The 12,380-nt window shown below is 40.4% G+C and overlaps 1 long non-coding RNA gene across 1 annotated transcript; it reads left to right on the top strand.

The window, feature by feature from the left end:
- The first annotated feature begins 7,443 nt into the window (after positions 1 to 7,443).
- LOC311434919 lies at positions 7,444 to 10,487 on the top strand. The gene is made up of 2 exons (XR_014691827.1): positions 7,444 to 7,547; positions 8,683 to 10,487. It is a non-coding gene; the product is annotated as an uncharacterized lncRNA (long non-coding RNA).
- Positions 10,488 to 12,380: the final 1,893 nt, after the last annotated feature.

The raw sequence follows: 12,380 nt of genomic DNA, 5'->3' as shown, positions 1-12,380 counted from the left end.
AGAGTTTGGAAAGCAGGCTTTAGACACACAGCTCATATTGACTTCTAGGGACACTTAGAAGCCAAACTCCTTCAGGCATTTCTTCTCTTAGGTGGGCTAATTCAACAGGCTCTGTGTACCAAATGGGAGTGGAACAAACTCTGGCATCTCTGCATAGATGTCATACATACTCTGTTGTATCAGCTGAGTACCCTGACATCTACAGTACTAGTACTGCTATGAGTACTAATGCCATAACTAGGAAAATGTCTTTTCTAACAGCTGTTTTTGTAGCTTCCTGTGGGCTGAGGTTGTGCTCCAGGGCATCATCTGCACTAGAAACAGTTTGCTGGTATATCAGGCATTGGCTACACATACAACAAACACAGGATATTCCTGCCCCAAAGAGATTACAGTCAGAGTAAGAGGTTCTTCGCAAAACATATTGGTACTGATACATTCTTGTGCTTTGTAGTAAAATAAATCTCCAGGAAATTATGTACAGGCTTGACAGCAGTTGATAATTCAAACTTAATCTAAAAAACATTTACAGATGAGAAAATAATGAAAGTATGCAAAAGAGTACTAATAGTCCCCTACAGAGAGCTCTCAGAGTGGCAACCCAAAATTATTATGGTTTGCTAGTGATGCCACACGTGTTTTGGTAGTGTACATCTAAATATAATATTGGTGGGCAGAGTGGTCATTATTCATCTGCCATGGCTTGTCACTACGGTGGCATGAAACACAGAAATCAAAACAACTCTGTACTGACATACAAAGATCTCAGTGCTTTCTACAAATACCAGCTACAGCTCAGCTATGTAAAATGCCTGAAGTCTCCCAGAGAAGAGTCTGGAACAGGGAATAGCTGTGCTTGTCTTTCATAAAATCCCAAATACAGCTTTGGAGTTTGTCTGAAGGAATGACAGTCAGCAATCAAAGAAAAAGATGGGTAGTTCTAGAGCTGATTGTACTGGAATGCCTTGGAAAGAGAAACTTGTGGAATCACTGAAATGCTGTTTTAGTGCCAGTGTGAAAATTACATCCAGATTACTTTGCTTGAGCAGTAATGACACTGGAGAGACAGACAACATTAATTGCAGTTTGTGCTATAGCCTAGGAAATGTGTGAATGCACCTGCCTGGCATAAATGGCAGTGTTCTGTGTGCTATGAAATTACCTCTAAAACAAACATTGGCAAAATTTACTGAGGCTGCGCGCGTGTTAGAGAGATCTGCTCCTCATGACACAGCGAACTCAACTGAGCAAGGTGGCTAGTACTGCAGCGGCTGAACTTTATGGTGGATGGCAGGCAATCTAATGGGTAATTAAGCAAAGGGCTGCTCTAGTATTCAGCTTTAATGAGGACTGTATTCCAAGGTTGAAAGTATGGAAAAGTAGTTAGATATGATTTGCTGAGAGACTTATAAGGAACCTCAGTGCACACATAAGGATGATGTTGACATGGAAGAATAGCTGACCATTTAGTCTGAGTAAACTATTACATAACAGCTAAGCTATAATAAAACCCCGATTCCAAATCAAATAAGTCTCCCAGACTGCTTAAAGTGAGTCACCAACAGCTTTATAAACATACAAAATACTTGACAAGGAAGTCTCTGATAATTTTTTAGTAATTATGTCTGTGAATTGTTCTCTGTTGACATCACTATTAGAAATGGTTTCCCATAAGCTTGCACTGCCTGTTAACATCTGCTCATTAATCACTGAGGCTTTGAATATTTCTTTCATTACAAGTTTATTATGGAGTTTACACGATCCTGAATCTGGTTGTTCAGAGAGATGTTTAATTAGTGCAGAAACAATAGCTGAAGACAATACAGTTTTATTTTGTATGGATTTTTATGGCTTCAAAAACCTCTTAATAAGGCATGATTTCACAAGACAGTCAGAGATGATGAAATATCTGTGCATCTCAGACATTTGTGAGAACAGAAAACCATTTTTCATGCGCTTCACGGACACTTTTGAGCCTTGTTTGTGGTCTGAACAAAACAATAAAAGTTTCTCACTGAAGTATGATTTGGAAGTAAATGCAGAAACCATAGCTAGAGGTCAAGCAGTGTTTTAAGATCGTCCTGCAGGGCTGATACAATGATCAGATAAAATTGGCCTAAAAGTGAACAAGAAAACGGAAGGATATAACTAGGGTCTGAGGAAAGAAGATCATCCTGGGGAATATGATTTTTGAGGAGGAGAAAGTCTAGCAGTTACAACACTGTGTTGTGGAGGCAGGAAGGTCCTAAGTTCAGTGGGAACGAAAGTATCACCGCAGGCAGTTCACTTGACCTTTGTGGTACCTCAGTCAGCTAAGCTGTAAGACTGGCTTCCATTGAAATCCAGATGTTGCCTCTGAATTAAACTGTCCTGAGTAAATAAGTTACCAGAAGAACTGCATATCTGAAAAATGCCTTAGCCAGAGGTTACTAAAGGATATTACTAATGACAGACAAATGAGGAACATCAGAGACTGCCATATTTGTAGATACTTCAGCCAGGGATGCTACTTTATGTAATGCTTGGAGGAAAATAAATAATGAACTTCATTATAGTTGTGTGTTTGTTGTTGTTGTTGTTTTTGTTGTTGTTGTTTTTAATGGAAGAGAAAAAAGCCACAGTGCAAAGATAGATATTACTCTTAAATGAAAACTAAAATGTTTTCAGAAACAGCAGAACAGTGGTGGCAACTCTTGTCACTTTCATAAGCTTTAAAAGTGCAAATGAAATCTTTTGTAGTCTATCTTACAAGACACAAAACTAGGGCCACTCATGGGCAAACATTGTGGAAAGGAAATATTTTAGATGCTCTGTAAACTCCTGCACTGCATGGCCTACAAAAAGGCAGATGCCAGCCCACTCTCATGCAGATGGTGAAAAAGAATAATTGGAAAGAGCCCTTGAGGAACCAAACATGAAGCCATGGTGATAGTCCCAAGGCCCTGAACCAAACCCAGCCTGGCTTTGTGCTGGGAGGGTGCAAGCAAAGCCCTCTAACAGGCAGGTCAAGTTGTGTGTTGATAATCCCATTCAGCTTCATGTTTCATTGTCCACCTAGTGTTTCAGGCTAAAAACTGTTGGGTGGCAGCTACCTTTCATCCAGTCCTGCAGAAAAACAAAAAAAGGTTTCAAGCAAGTAGAAAATTGGAGCTTTACGTTCCTTCATTATCTGTAGCTTGCTTGATGGAACCAAACCCAGATCATGCCACAGTGGATGCAGTGCTCTTCTCTTTAGCACAATTAAGTATGCAGCTGAAATAGACTCCTTAATAAAATAAACACAAGTAACTGCACAGCAACCAAAGCTTTCAGAATGATATGTTCGTACTAGTAGTCTTTCTGGCCCAATAGGTTGTACCATACCGAACTGCAGAGAGTACTGATGCCCAGCACTTTGGAATCACTAACACAATACATAATCAGCAAAAAAAAAAAAAATGGTTTTGCAACTCTATAGCAAAACATATGGTGGTATTATTAAACTTATGATTTAACCCAATTGCTGACTGCTACATCATAATACAACCTAATGCAGCAGCATACAAAGAATGAGGATCCTGTTGTGGCCATACTGTTTTGTGGCTCTGGTAGCAGGATGGTGAGTGGGGCTGCCTGCTGTTTGCTTCTCTTGAGTAGCAGTTTTGGAGGAAACAGTGGCAATAAAAGGGAACAGATGATGATTTGCTTGATAGATGGGACAAGAGACAGGCTATAATTCATTGTTTCTATCTTCATCAGAACCAAACTCATTAGTACTGTACCTTGCAAGAACAGCTCCTGTGGCAGTCATATTTATGCACTATCAATAGCTGAGAACTATATGTAATGTCCTAGCATGACCATATGTAGCATCCAGATCATGGAATAAACTACAGAAAGAAGAAATACAGTTGACTGTGATCATAAGACCAAAGACAGTGGGCAGATCTCTGAGTTTTATCAGTATCACAGAACCATAGAATGGCTTGGGTTGGAAGGGACCTTAAAGATCATTTATTTCCAACCCCCTGCCATAGGCAGGGATGCCACCCTCTACATCAGGTTATTCAGGGCCTCATCTAACCTGGCCTTGAATACCTCCAGGGATGGGGCATCCACAAGTTCTCTGGGCAACCTGTGCCAGTGCCTCACCTCCCTCAGTGAAGATTTTCCTCCTAATATCTAATCTAAATCTTCCCTCTTTTAGTTTAAAACTATTCCCCCTTGTCCTGAATGGTTTTCAAGTATGCTTTTCAAGTCCTCATGCTTGCTTGTATTTTACCACTTTTCTCTTTTCCTATATCTCTTTCCTTCAACAAGCAGAGTGGCAAGAGCACCACCTAGGACAGGTGTACTGGAGTAGGATGAACTTTGGATACTGGAGTAGGATGAACTTTGGTGTTTGGTGCTTTTTCTACACAAGCAGCTGTGGTTTGAAAATAGTGTCTAGAAATGAACAGGGATTTTGCCATTTTTTTATTATGTGCAAAATGCTAGGAATGTTTAAAAGTAACAGTAACCAAAGTAACAGGGAATAGGAAATTAGAGAGACATTTATCCCCTTAGAAACAGCTTTATTCCCCTTGCATTGCTACAGGAGCATAGACGTTTTCTGTCTGCTTTGGCACCAAAAGCAACTTTTTCAAACACCAGGAATTATTTTTGTCTTTAGAAGGGTTACATATATTGGATGTGAGAGCAAGAAAATAGCTTTCAGTTTTAAAACACTTTATCACTGCTACCAGCAGGACAGTGTAACAAATAAGAAAAGCTCTTAAACAAGACACTGAAGAAATCTATAATTTCATAGCTCTTCAAAGTCTTTTTTTTTTTTTTTCTTTGCAGCTAGTTCTTCCTTTGTCAGATCTTCTCATCTAATGACATCAAAACAGCTGAAAAATGTAAGATAGGTTAAGATGAATGCATGTGTCACTTGTACTCCCCTGGTTGGGAGGTAAGTACATTACAGCATTAGAAAATAGGCATTTTTACTGTGACAGTGATCCAGCAAAATTGGTCACAAAGGACCTGATCCAAAGTCCATTAACATCCATGGAAGATGGAAGTTTTTCCACTGATTTCATAGTCTTTTGATCAGACTTACTGCTTTGTCTATGAAATCCACCTACTCTGATTTTCAAAGAGAAGATTAGCACACAGAAAGTGATGTACTTGCTGCCATGAAGGCCATATTCACTGATCTGCTATATCATATGCTGCAGACAGAATTTCATGTACCCTGAGTTGACATCAGGAGCAATTTAGAGTTAGAGGAGAGTATTGAATAACAGCCTTTTAAATAAAGCAATTATAAGGTCTTTGAAACAAATACTAGCGTTGTGATTTGGGAAGCCTAAGGAATTTAATCAGCCATTCTTGATCTAATTGCCAGTATGATATTCACTCTATCAGATGAGAGTTGTAATTGTTTTAGAAACGTTTGACATACGATAGGCTTCTGAGTTCTCCTTACTGAAATGATTTATTTATTTCATTAGGCAACTTTCTCAGCACAATAGGTAACTTGGTCTGAAACTCTTACCCTTTTTCCTAGGATAAAGTACTGAAATGACCATAGAGATGGCTTAGGAAAGATATGACAGCTAGTAAGGGCTGAGTTATTGATAGTTACAGGGACCAGAAATCCCTTTCTGTGAGCATCCAGTATTTTAATTTGCACAGAGAAAATATGAATCTTTGTATTAAATCCCATAGTACAGGGAAAATGAAAGGAAATGCTTCTTCACAGTGTGGAATTTGTTGCTGCAGGAAACAGTGGAGTCAAATAATGTGTCTGGATTTCTGCAGGACTGCAGTAGCATTACTAGTAACAACTGTAATTTCAATTCACAGCCTCAACCCTGACCAAAACAAAGTCCTTGCAGGATCCAGGCTTCAACCTGCAGATTTGCCATGGCAGGAACCTGTGCTCATATTTATCCCTGAAAATTACATGGGGACAATGGAAATAGATCATGAGTTTGAGCTGGCACAAGTGTTGAAGGAGTCTCCAGTGCAAGCTGATGCCCCTCATTAAAATACCAGGGATTTTTGCTACCTGACTCAGGTAAAAGTTCTCCAGGTGCAAAAATTGCAAAAATAAAGCAGTTCAAGTGTATTACATCTTACTGTCTTCCAACTTTCTTACATTCAGTGTAACACAGGGACTGGAAAGAGCAGCAAACCCATCCCATCATTTAGGGATGATCACGTGGCTGCATCGCCTCCTGTGCAGGACAAAATGGGCAAATGTTCTCTGCGAACGGAGGAGTGCAGGGAGAGGAACGTCAGGAGGCTGTACAGAAATGTGATGCAACACAACCTGGGACTGATCCAGCGCTCAGTGGAGCTGATGGAAAGACTCGTAATGGGTTTTGGATCCTGCTCCTGACGCATTGTAACCATGCCCCATGGGGAGCACAAGCCCATCTTCTCTAGCCACAGAGCACACAGCTATTCTCAGTCTGGGCTGCCCCAAACAACACCAAAACATTGTTTGTTATTGTTATTGTTATTGTTGAAAGAAGCATTTTCACAGCAGTGAAGGTCAACTACAAATGATGACTCACTTGCACCACCGATCTACACAAATAGCATGTGCTAAGATTACCATCTGGTATAACAATCTACATCACAAGACTCCACATTTCCTGTTACCCAGGGTAAGTAAATTTCAAGCATGAGGGAAAATTTTAGCAAGTTTCCCCAAGTACCTTTGCAGAAAGAATAATGTGGCTTACACAGAGGGGGGAAGAGAAGGGGAAATTATGAGGTAAATGCTATTCCCCTCCCTTCTGCCCCCTCATCTCACAAAAAGAAAAACATATTAAACTCACCGATCTCATTTCTATCGTGTTTAAAAAGTCAAATCTATGTAACAAATACCTGCCTGGAGAGAGGCCAGTGGGACTCAGACAGCTGGGCTTTCTGGGCACTGTTTGATGCAGATGGTGTGCATTTCTCCCGCTGCCCCTCTCCCTTTCCCCGTCTCTCTGTGTTATGCGTGGTGTGAAAGCAGCATCAGATGAGGGGCACTGCTCTGCTCCGCGCTGCCTGGCCAGGCCCTGCTGCAGGACCCCACCGGGCTGGGCCACCCCACAGCGGGGATGACGCCTGCCCCTTGCAGCCAGAGGGAAGGGGGTTTCTGTAATGGTATGCAGGGTGCTGAGGGTGACATTTATCCCCAGAGAAGCTTCCCAGCGACACCACTCTTTCACTTCTTTCCATTCCACCTGTCCTTGCTATCACGGACACGCTGTGAGCCCTGCTGGATGCATGTCCCAGGGCTGAAGCCACAGCTCAGTGTGAAGCTGTGACCCCACAGCCTCTGCAGGTGGCCAAAAGTCACATTTTCCACTGGTGGTCTTGCCGAGGCCACCCCTGCAGCCCAGCCGCAGACTCCTTTGCATGGCGGAACCCTATCCCACATCCTGCCACTCGAGGCACGTGGGCTGGCCCTTCCTCCAAAGAGGCTTCTGAAACACATGGCTCCAGGATCTGGCAGGAGCTGAAAGAAAGACCTGAGTCTGGGAGGAAAAACAGATAAGTCTTTTCCAGACAAAATAGAGGTAAATCAAATAAATAAGTAATGCTGGGCAAGCTACCGAATGCCAGCAGCATTGTGCATGAGTGAGGTGGCTGGGAATCCCCTCTGGGATCCTGGCAAGCAGGGAGTCGATGATGTCTTTCACCATGAGTCAGTGCCGTTCAACATGCGCAGCACAGAGACAGGCCTCTGCAGAGACAGGAGAGATTTCATCTCTTGCTCACATTTCAGCCAAAATATAGCACTCAGCAGAAGACTTCTCTCTGTTTGTCTGCCTGCTAAGGGCTGGGGTGGCCACTTCTGAGGCCTGCTCTGTGGTGGAAATACTGGGAAATAGGAGGCAGCAGGGCAAGAAACACAGCAATAACATACACAGGCAGAGGTGCCCTGCTTTCTCAGTGCTGGACACTTCCTGCCTGCCTGTCTTGCACTGCTGTGCCCTACCCTGCCCTGTCCTGCCCTGCCTTGGCACACCCCTTCCAAATTTCCCTTCCTAAAGTCTCCTTTCTGTGACTCATGTGTGTTTTAAGCCATCTCAGGGGTACTGCTGATGCTTAGCTATGGGAAAATCCTCGGCTAGGATAAAATGGTGCAGCTCTGTCAAAGAAGCCTGAGATCAACATCATCTGAAAAGAAAGCCTCATTTCCTCACTATTAAGTGAGGAACTTTCTCTCAGTTTCCTCCACAGCTTTTGCTGGGATCCCTATATGGTGAAAGATGACAGACCTTTATATATCAACAATTGAATCTTGAAATTGTAATTGAATTGAATTGAAAACTGCAGCCCAGTGGTACTAAAGAGAGAGATACCCCATTCTGCACTGGCCACCCAGTCCAAATAGTCTGCACATGCATGGTCTGTACCTCAATGTGAGTAAGAAATCAGCCAACGGGTATGAGAACAGAATCTCTTGTTCTACACTGGGTTTCAGAACAGCATGTTTTCCACCTTGCGATCTAAGAAACCTTTAGAGAAATTTCAGGGAGTGAGATGCAAGTACAGGTATTCTCTAGAGATAACAATACATGGTAGTGTTTCCTGTGCTATGCAGCACCTTGTGAATGCATCATGAACTACAAGGTTCTGGTGTCCTGAAGTTAGTACCACCCAAAGTTGGGCAAATAACACTTTTGTTTCGTGTTCTGGTTTATCAAGGACTGACTCAGATTTGCAGTGATGTACATCAGACCTTCCGTGAAACCTCTGGACTGAACTACAGCAGCAAATGGAGAACCACCTTGAAGGCTCAATGTACATCAGGATGCTTTATGGTTTGTGATGTGTTACAGTCGTGTTACTTCATGTCTCAGTGAAATGAAACAAAAGGGACATAACAGATGAGAAAAAAAGTCAAAGGAGGAAAACAGTAGGAATATTTATACATGGCTTGAGGCTGAAAATGGGGGGGGGGGACAGCATTTGTAATGGTATATTCTTAGTTTGTTAAAACATTGCCTAAAACCACCTCTGAAATCTCAGTACCAAGAGTACAGATTTCATTAGCATTTCTGCAAGAATAAAACTGTGACTTCAGCACTTATGAGTTATTCTTAACATATGAGCCATTTTCTGGAGAATCCAAGCTTTTGATCAACTTTATGAGAAATACCTGTGACAGAAAGAAAACATTTAATGAGTTAGAGATGTCAATTACAAGCTTACAAGCAATTTTATACCCTATATAATGCATATAAACCAATATAGTTTAAAAGGTTTTTTAGCATGCTATAAATGTCTTAAACTATACTTTTAAATATTTCATCTTTTTTCGCTTGTTTGTTTTAAAGCATGAAAGATAAACCCTCTTCACATGTTGCATGGTCTTTCATGGAATAAAGCAAAACCAATTGCAAACAAATCAGCTGAACTGCACAGAGACTGTAAATTTCAAACAAATTAAACACTTCTGTATTTCTTATTTCAATCAACAGTTGTTTGGATGGTAAGCACTGATTTTGTTTTTATGCTTTTTATGTTTTGCTGCTTTTCTTACATCTTCCCTTTTTGACCATTGAATCATTGCACTTTACGACCTCAACCAGTATCATTGATATAAAAAAGAAACTTACCACTGACTTTGGAAAAAAAATCTTTGAAAAATGGTTTTAGACATTTTGATTGTTATTGTTTATTTTTAGGTGTCTTATGATACCTTGATTTTCAGAAAATGCTGAATTCAGTTTTATTGAACCGTACAACCATTATATGGCTTGAAAAGAGATGTCTTAAATATCTGTGTTGGTAGATCTTGCTTTTTAGTCCTGAAGTTTAGTGAAGCTCTCTATCAGCATGCTAGGAACCTCTGAACATTGATATAATAAGGAACAATAAAATTATAAAATCATTCCATTTTAGCCTTCACAAGCTCTTGCAGACTGAATTACTACATTTTACCATTATCAATAAACTTTTAGTGAGAAACAACAAGATATTTCCCTTATGCAACTAGACAAATGTCCCAGACAGAGAAAATGTTAAAACTTCCAAATTAACTTCTGTCTTCAACCAGCAGATGGGCTAAATCCAAATGCTTCAAAAGTGCTTTAATTATTTCACAGTCTCTAAGCCTATCTTTAACACCTTCTGCTTCCATTTTGTGAAGTTTCTTGCAAAACATATTAGCCTTACTAAGAAATCTTCAATTCCCACAGAGAATTACATTTCAAAATGATGCTCCGTGCTAGTAAGTAATATTTTTCCTGGGCTTCCACATATGGCAATATTTATCTTCAAAGTTTTCCTCTTTGGCTCGTAGGCTGGTTTGTAAACCAGATGGTCTTGTGTGGCCTAATTGTAAGATGATTTGTTGTGTGATTCAGTAGCATTGTTTATTTGTACAGTGGTTTGATGGAATTTGTAAACTGCATAATGTTGTTTTACTGTGTTTTCTTTTATGAAAGAGCCACATCTTGCTCTGGCATTTGTGGCAGCGATTATAATTAAATGTAGTTCTCAAGATACTTTGATCTCTGTTTGCTTGCTGCATTAAACTAGCAACATAAAAACACAATATTTCTCATTTAAGCAGGGAGCCAGCACTGGATTTGAAGAGTGAATTCATCAGGTTTTATCTTACAAAAACAACAATGAAATGATCAAACAAACAAGATGTTAATTGAATGGTGCAAATGCAATGGCTTTTCAGCAGTGTCAACTGTATGATTTATTTGGAGCTAACATTTTTGTCCCCTCTTTAACAAATCTCTTTCATATGGTCTCTGCAGAGATATCTTCTCTGGTTTTCAAGACAAGAATAGTTCTGCCCCACTTGTTCACTGCATATGGTTCCTTCCATTCGTAAGAGTATTCCTTTACCATGAATATAGTTAGGCTGCCAAGTCTATAAAAAGATCTAAGACTTTTCTGGCTTTCCCAATCTGTTTCCATCATGAAAGGTGCCTTCAGGGGTCTGTCTGACTTCTGGCAGGCAGACTTGTGAAGAGGTGACTGTGACCAGGAACCCAAGAAACATGTTGTTGAACAGGGCTCCAAGCACAGGAGATTGGGAGGCTTCTATCACTTTGAGAAACCTAGCTTCAAGCCAACACACATTACTCAAGGCTACATGTATGTCTCCTAGCTATCAATGTTCTTATGGAGAATTGATGGAGTATGTTCAACTACATGTTCCTTTCCAAGCAATGTCCACATAACATACAAGAAAATCAACAACATGTATCCATGGTATCGATACAGCCAAATCTCAAGAAGACAGGACGTAAGAATCAGATTTGTCAGCCTCTGGAAGCAGTTGTCTTTAAGCAGAGGCTAAACACAATGACAGAGCTTTTAGTAGTGTATCTCACTGTGTCTTGTGCATTACAGTATTTCCAGGACTGCTGCCATAATGCTTCCAGTGTATCTGTGTTGTTTTTTTTTCAGTAGAAATTAAAGGCCATTGTTTTCTCCTTCTCCAGTAGGTGTGTGGAAGGAACAGATGGGAACTGGCAAACAGAAAATTTGTTGGTACAGATTAGGAATTGTTTTAATACAGAAATGCTGAGTGTGCAACATCTAGTAAGTAACTTATAACAGATTTGGAATAAAGCAGAAGAAACACAGTCTTATAAACAAATCTTGCAATTATTCCAGCAGGAAATATGGATATAATGGTGATTCACACAAAAAGAGTCTGATTGACCTTTAATTTTTATTTGGGTATTTGTTACTTTTCATCCCTTTATACAAACCAATATATTCTGTGACAGATAACTCTTGAAAAAAAACAAACAAACAAACAAAAAAAAAAACAACAGAGAAATATATCAAGATTCAGAGACAGGAGCATACGAGTAAATAACCCAAGTTCATGACAAAGCTTGAACTAGACTGCAGTGAAGTTACTCCCACGCCGTGCCTGGCCAGTCTAGAGATGTGTCATCATTTTTTTAAGTGCCTTGACAGAGATAGTCATTGTTCTTGCACTTTTCTATGCAGGTCTTTGTTTGGAATTAAAACCTCTCATCCTGCCTTTTCATCTCTGGAGATGCAGTTTACAGTTCTTGTTCTTTGTGGTCATTTTTTTGCTGAATAAGATTCCCTCATGCTTAGATTTTTTCCTAAGTCAGGCAGTGGTTGAACTTCAAGACATGTCTGAACTCAGTTTGTATTCTGCTGAGATCTACCTTATCTCAGTGGGCTATCATAGCTTTATTCTTTTGTAAGTTTGCCACTGCTCACTGCTAAATTAGTAAAAGGCCACTTGGAAGTGAGAAACACAGCTAAGGACTTCTTTAGAGGTGTCTGCCTTCCCTTCCCATTAGGTGGTGAAGATCATTGGCACTGAGGTGCTTGACCCTCTTCTCACAGAGAAAAGGGGACTGGTCTGTTTCCAGAGGGACTTTCCATTAGGA

Source organism: Aythya ferina (assembly GCF_964211825.1).
Source record: "Aythya ferina genome assembly, chromosome: 3".
Lineage (NCBI taxonomy): Eukaryota > Metazoa > Chordata > Aves > Anseriformes > Anatidae > Aythya > Aythya ferina.
The sequence above is the reverse complement of the archived record's forward strand: the minus strand, read 5'-3'. Positions and strand labels throughout refer to the sequence as shown.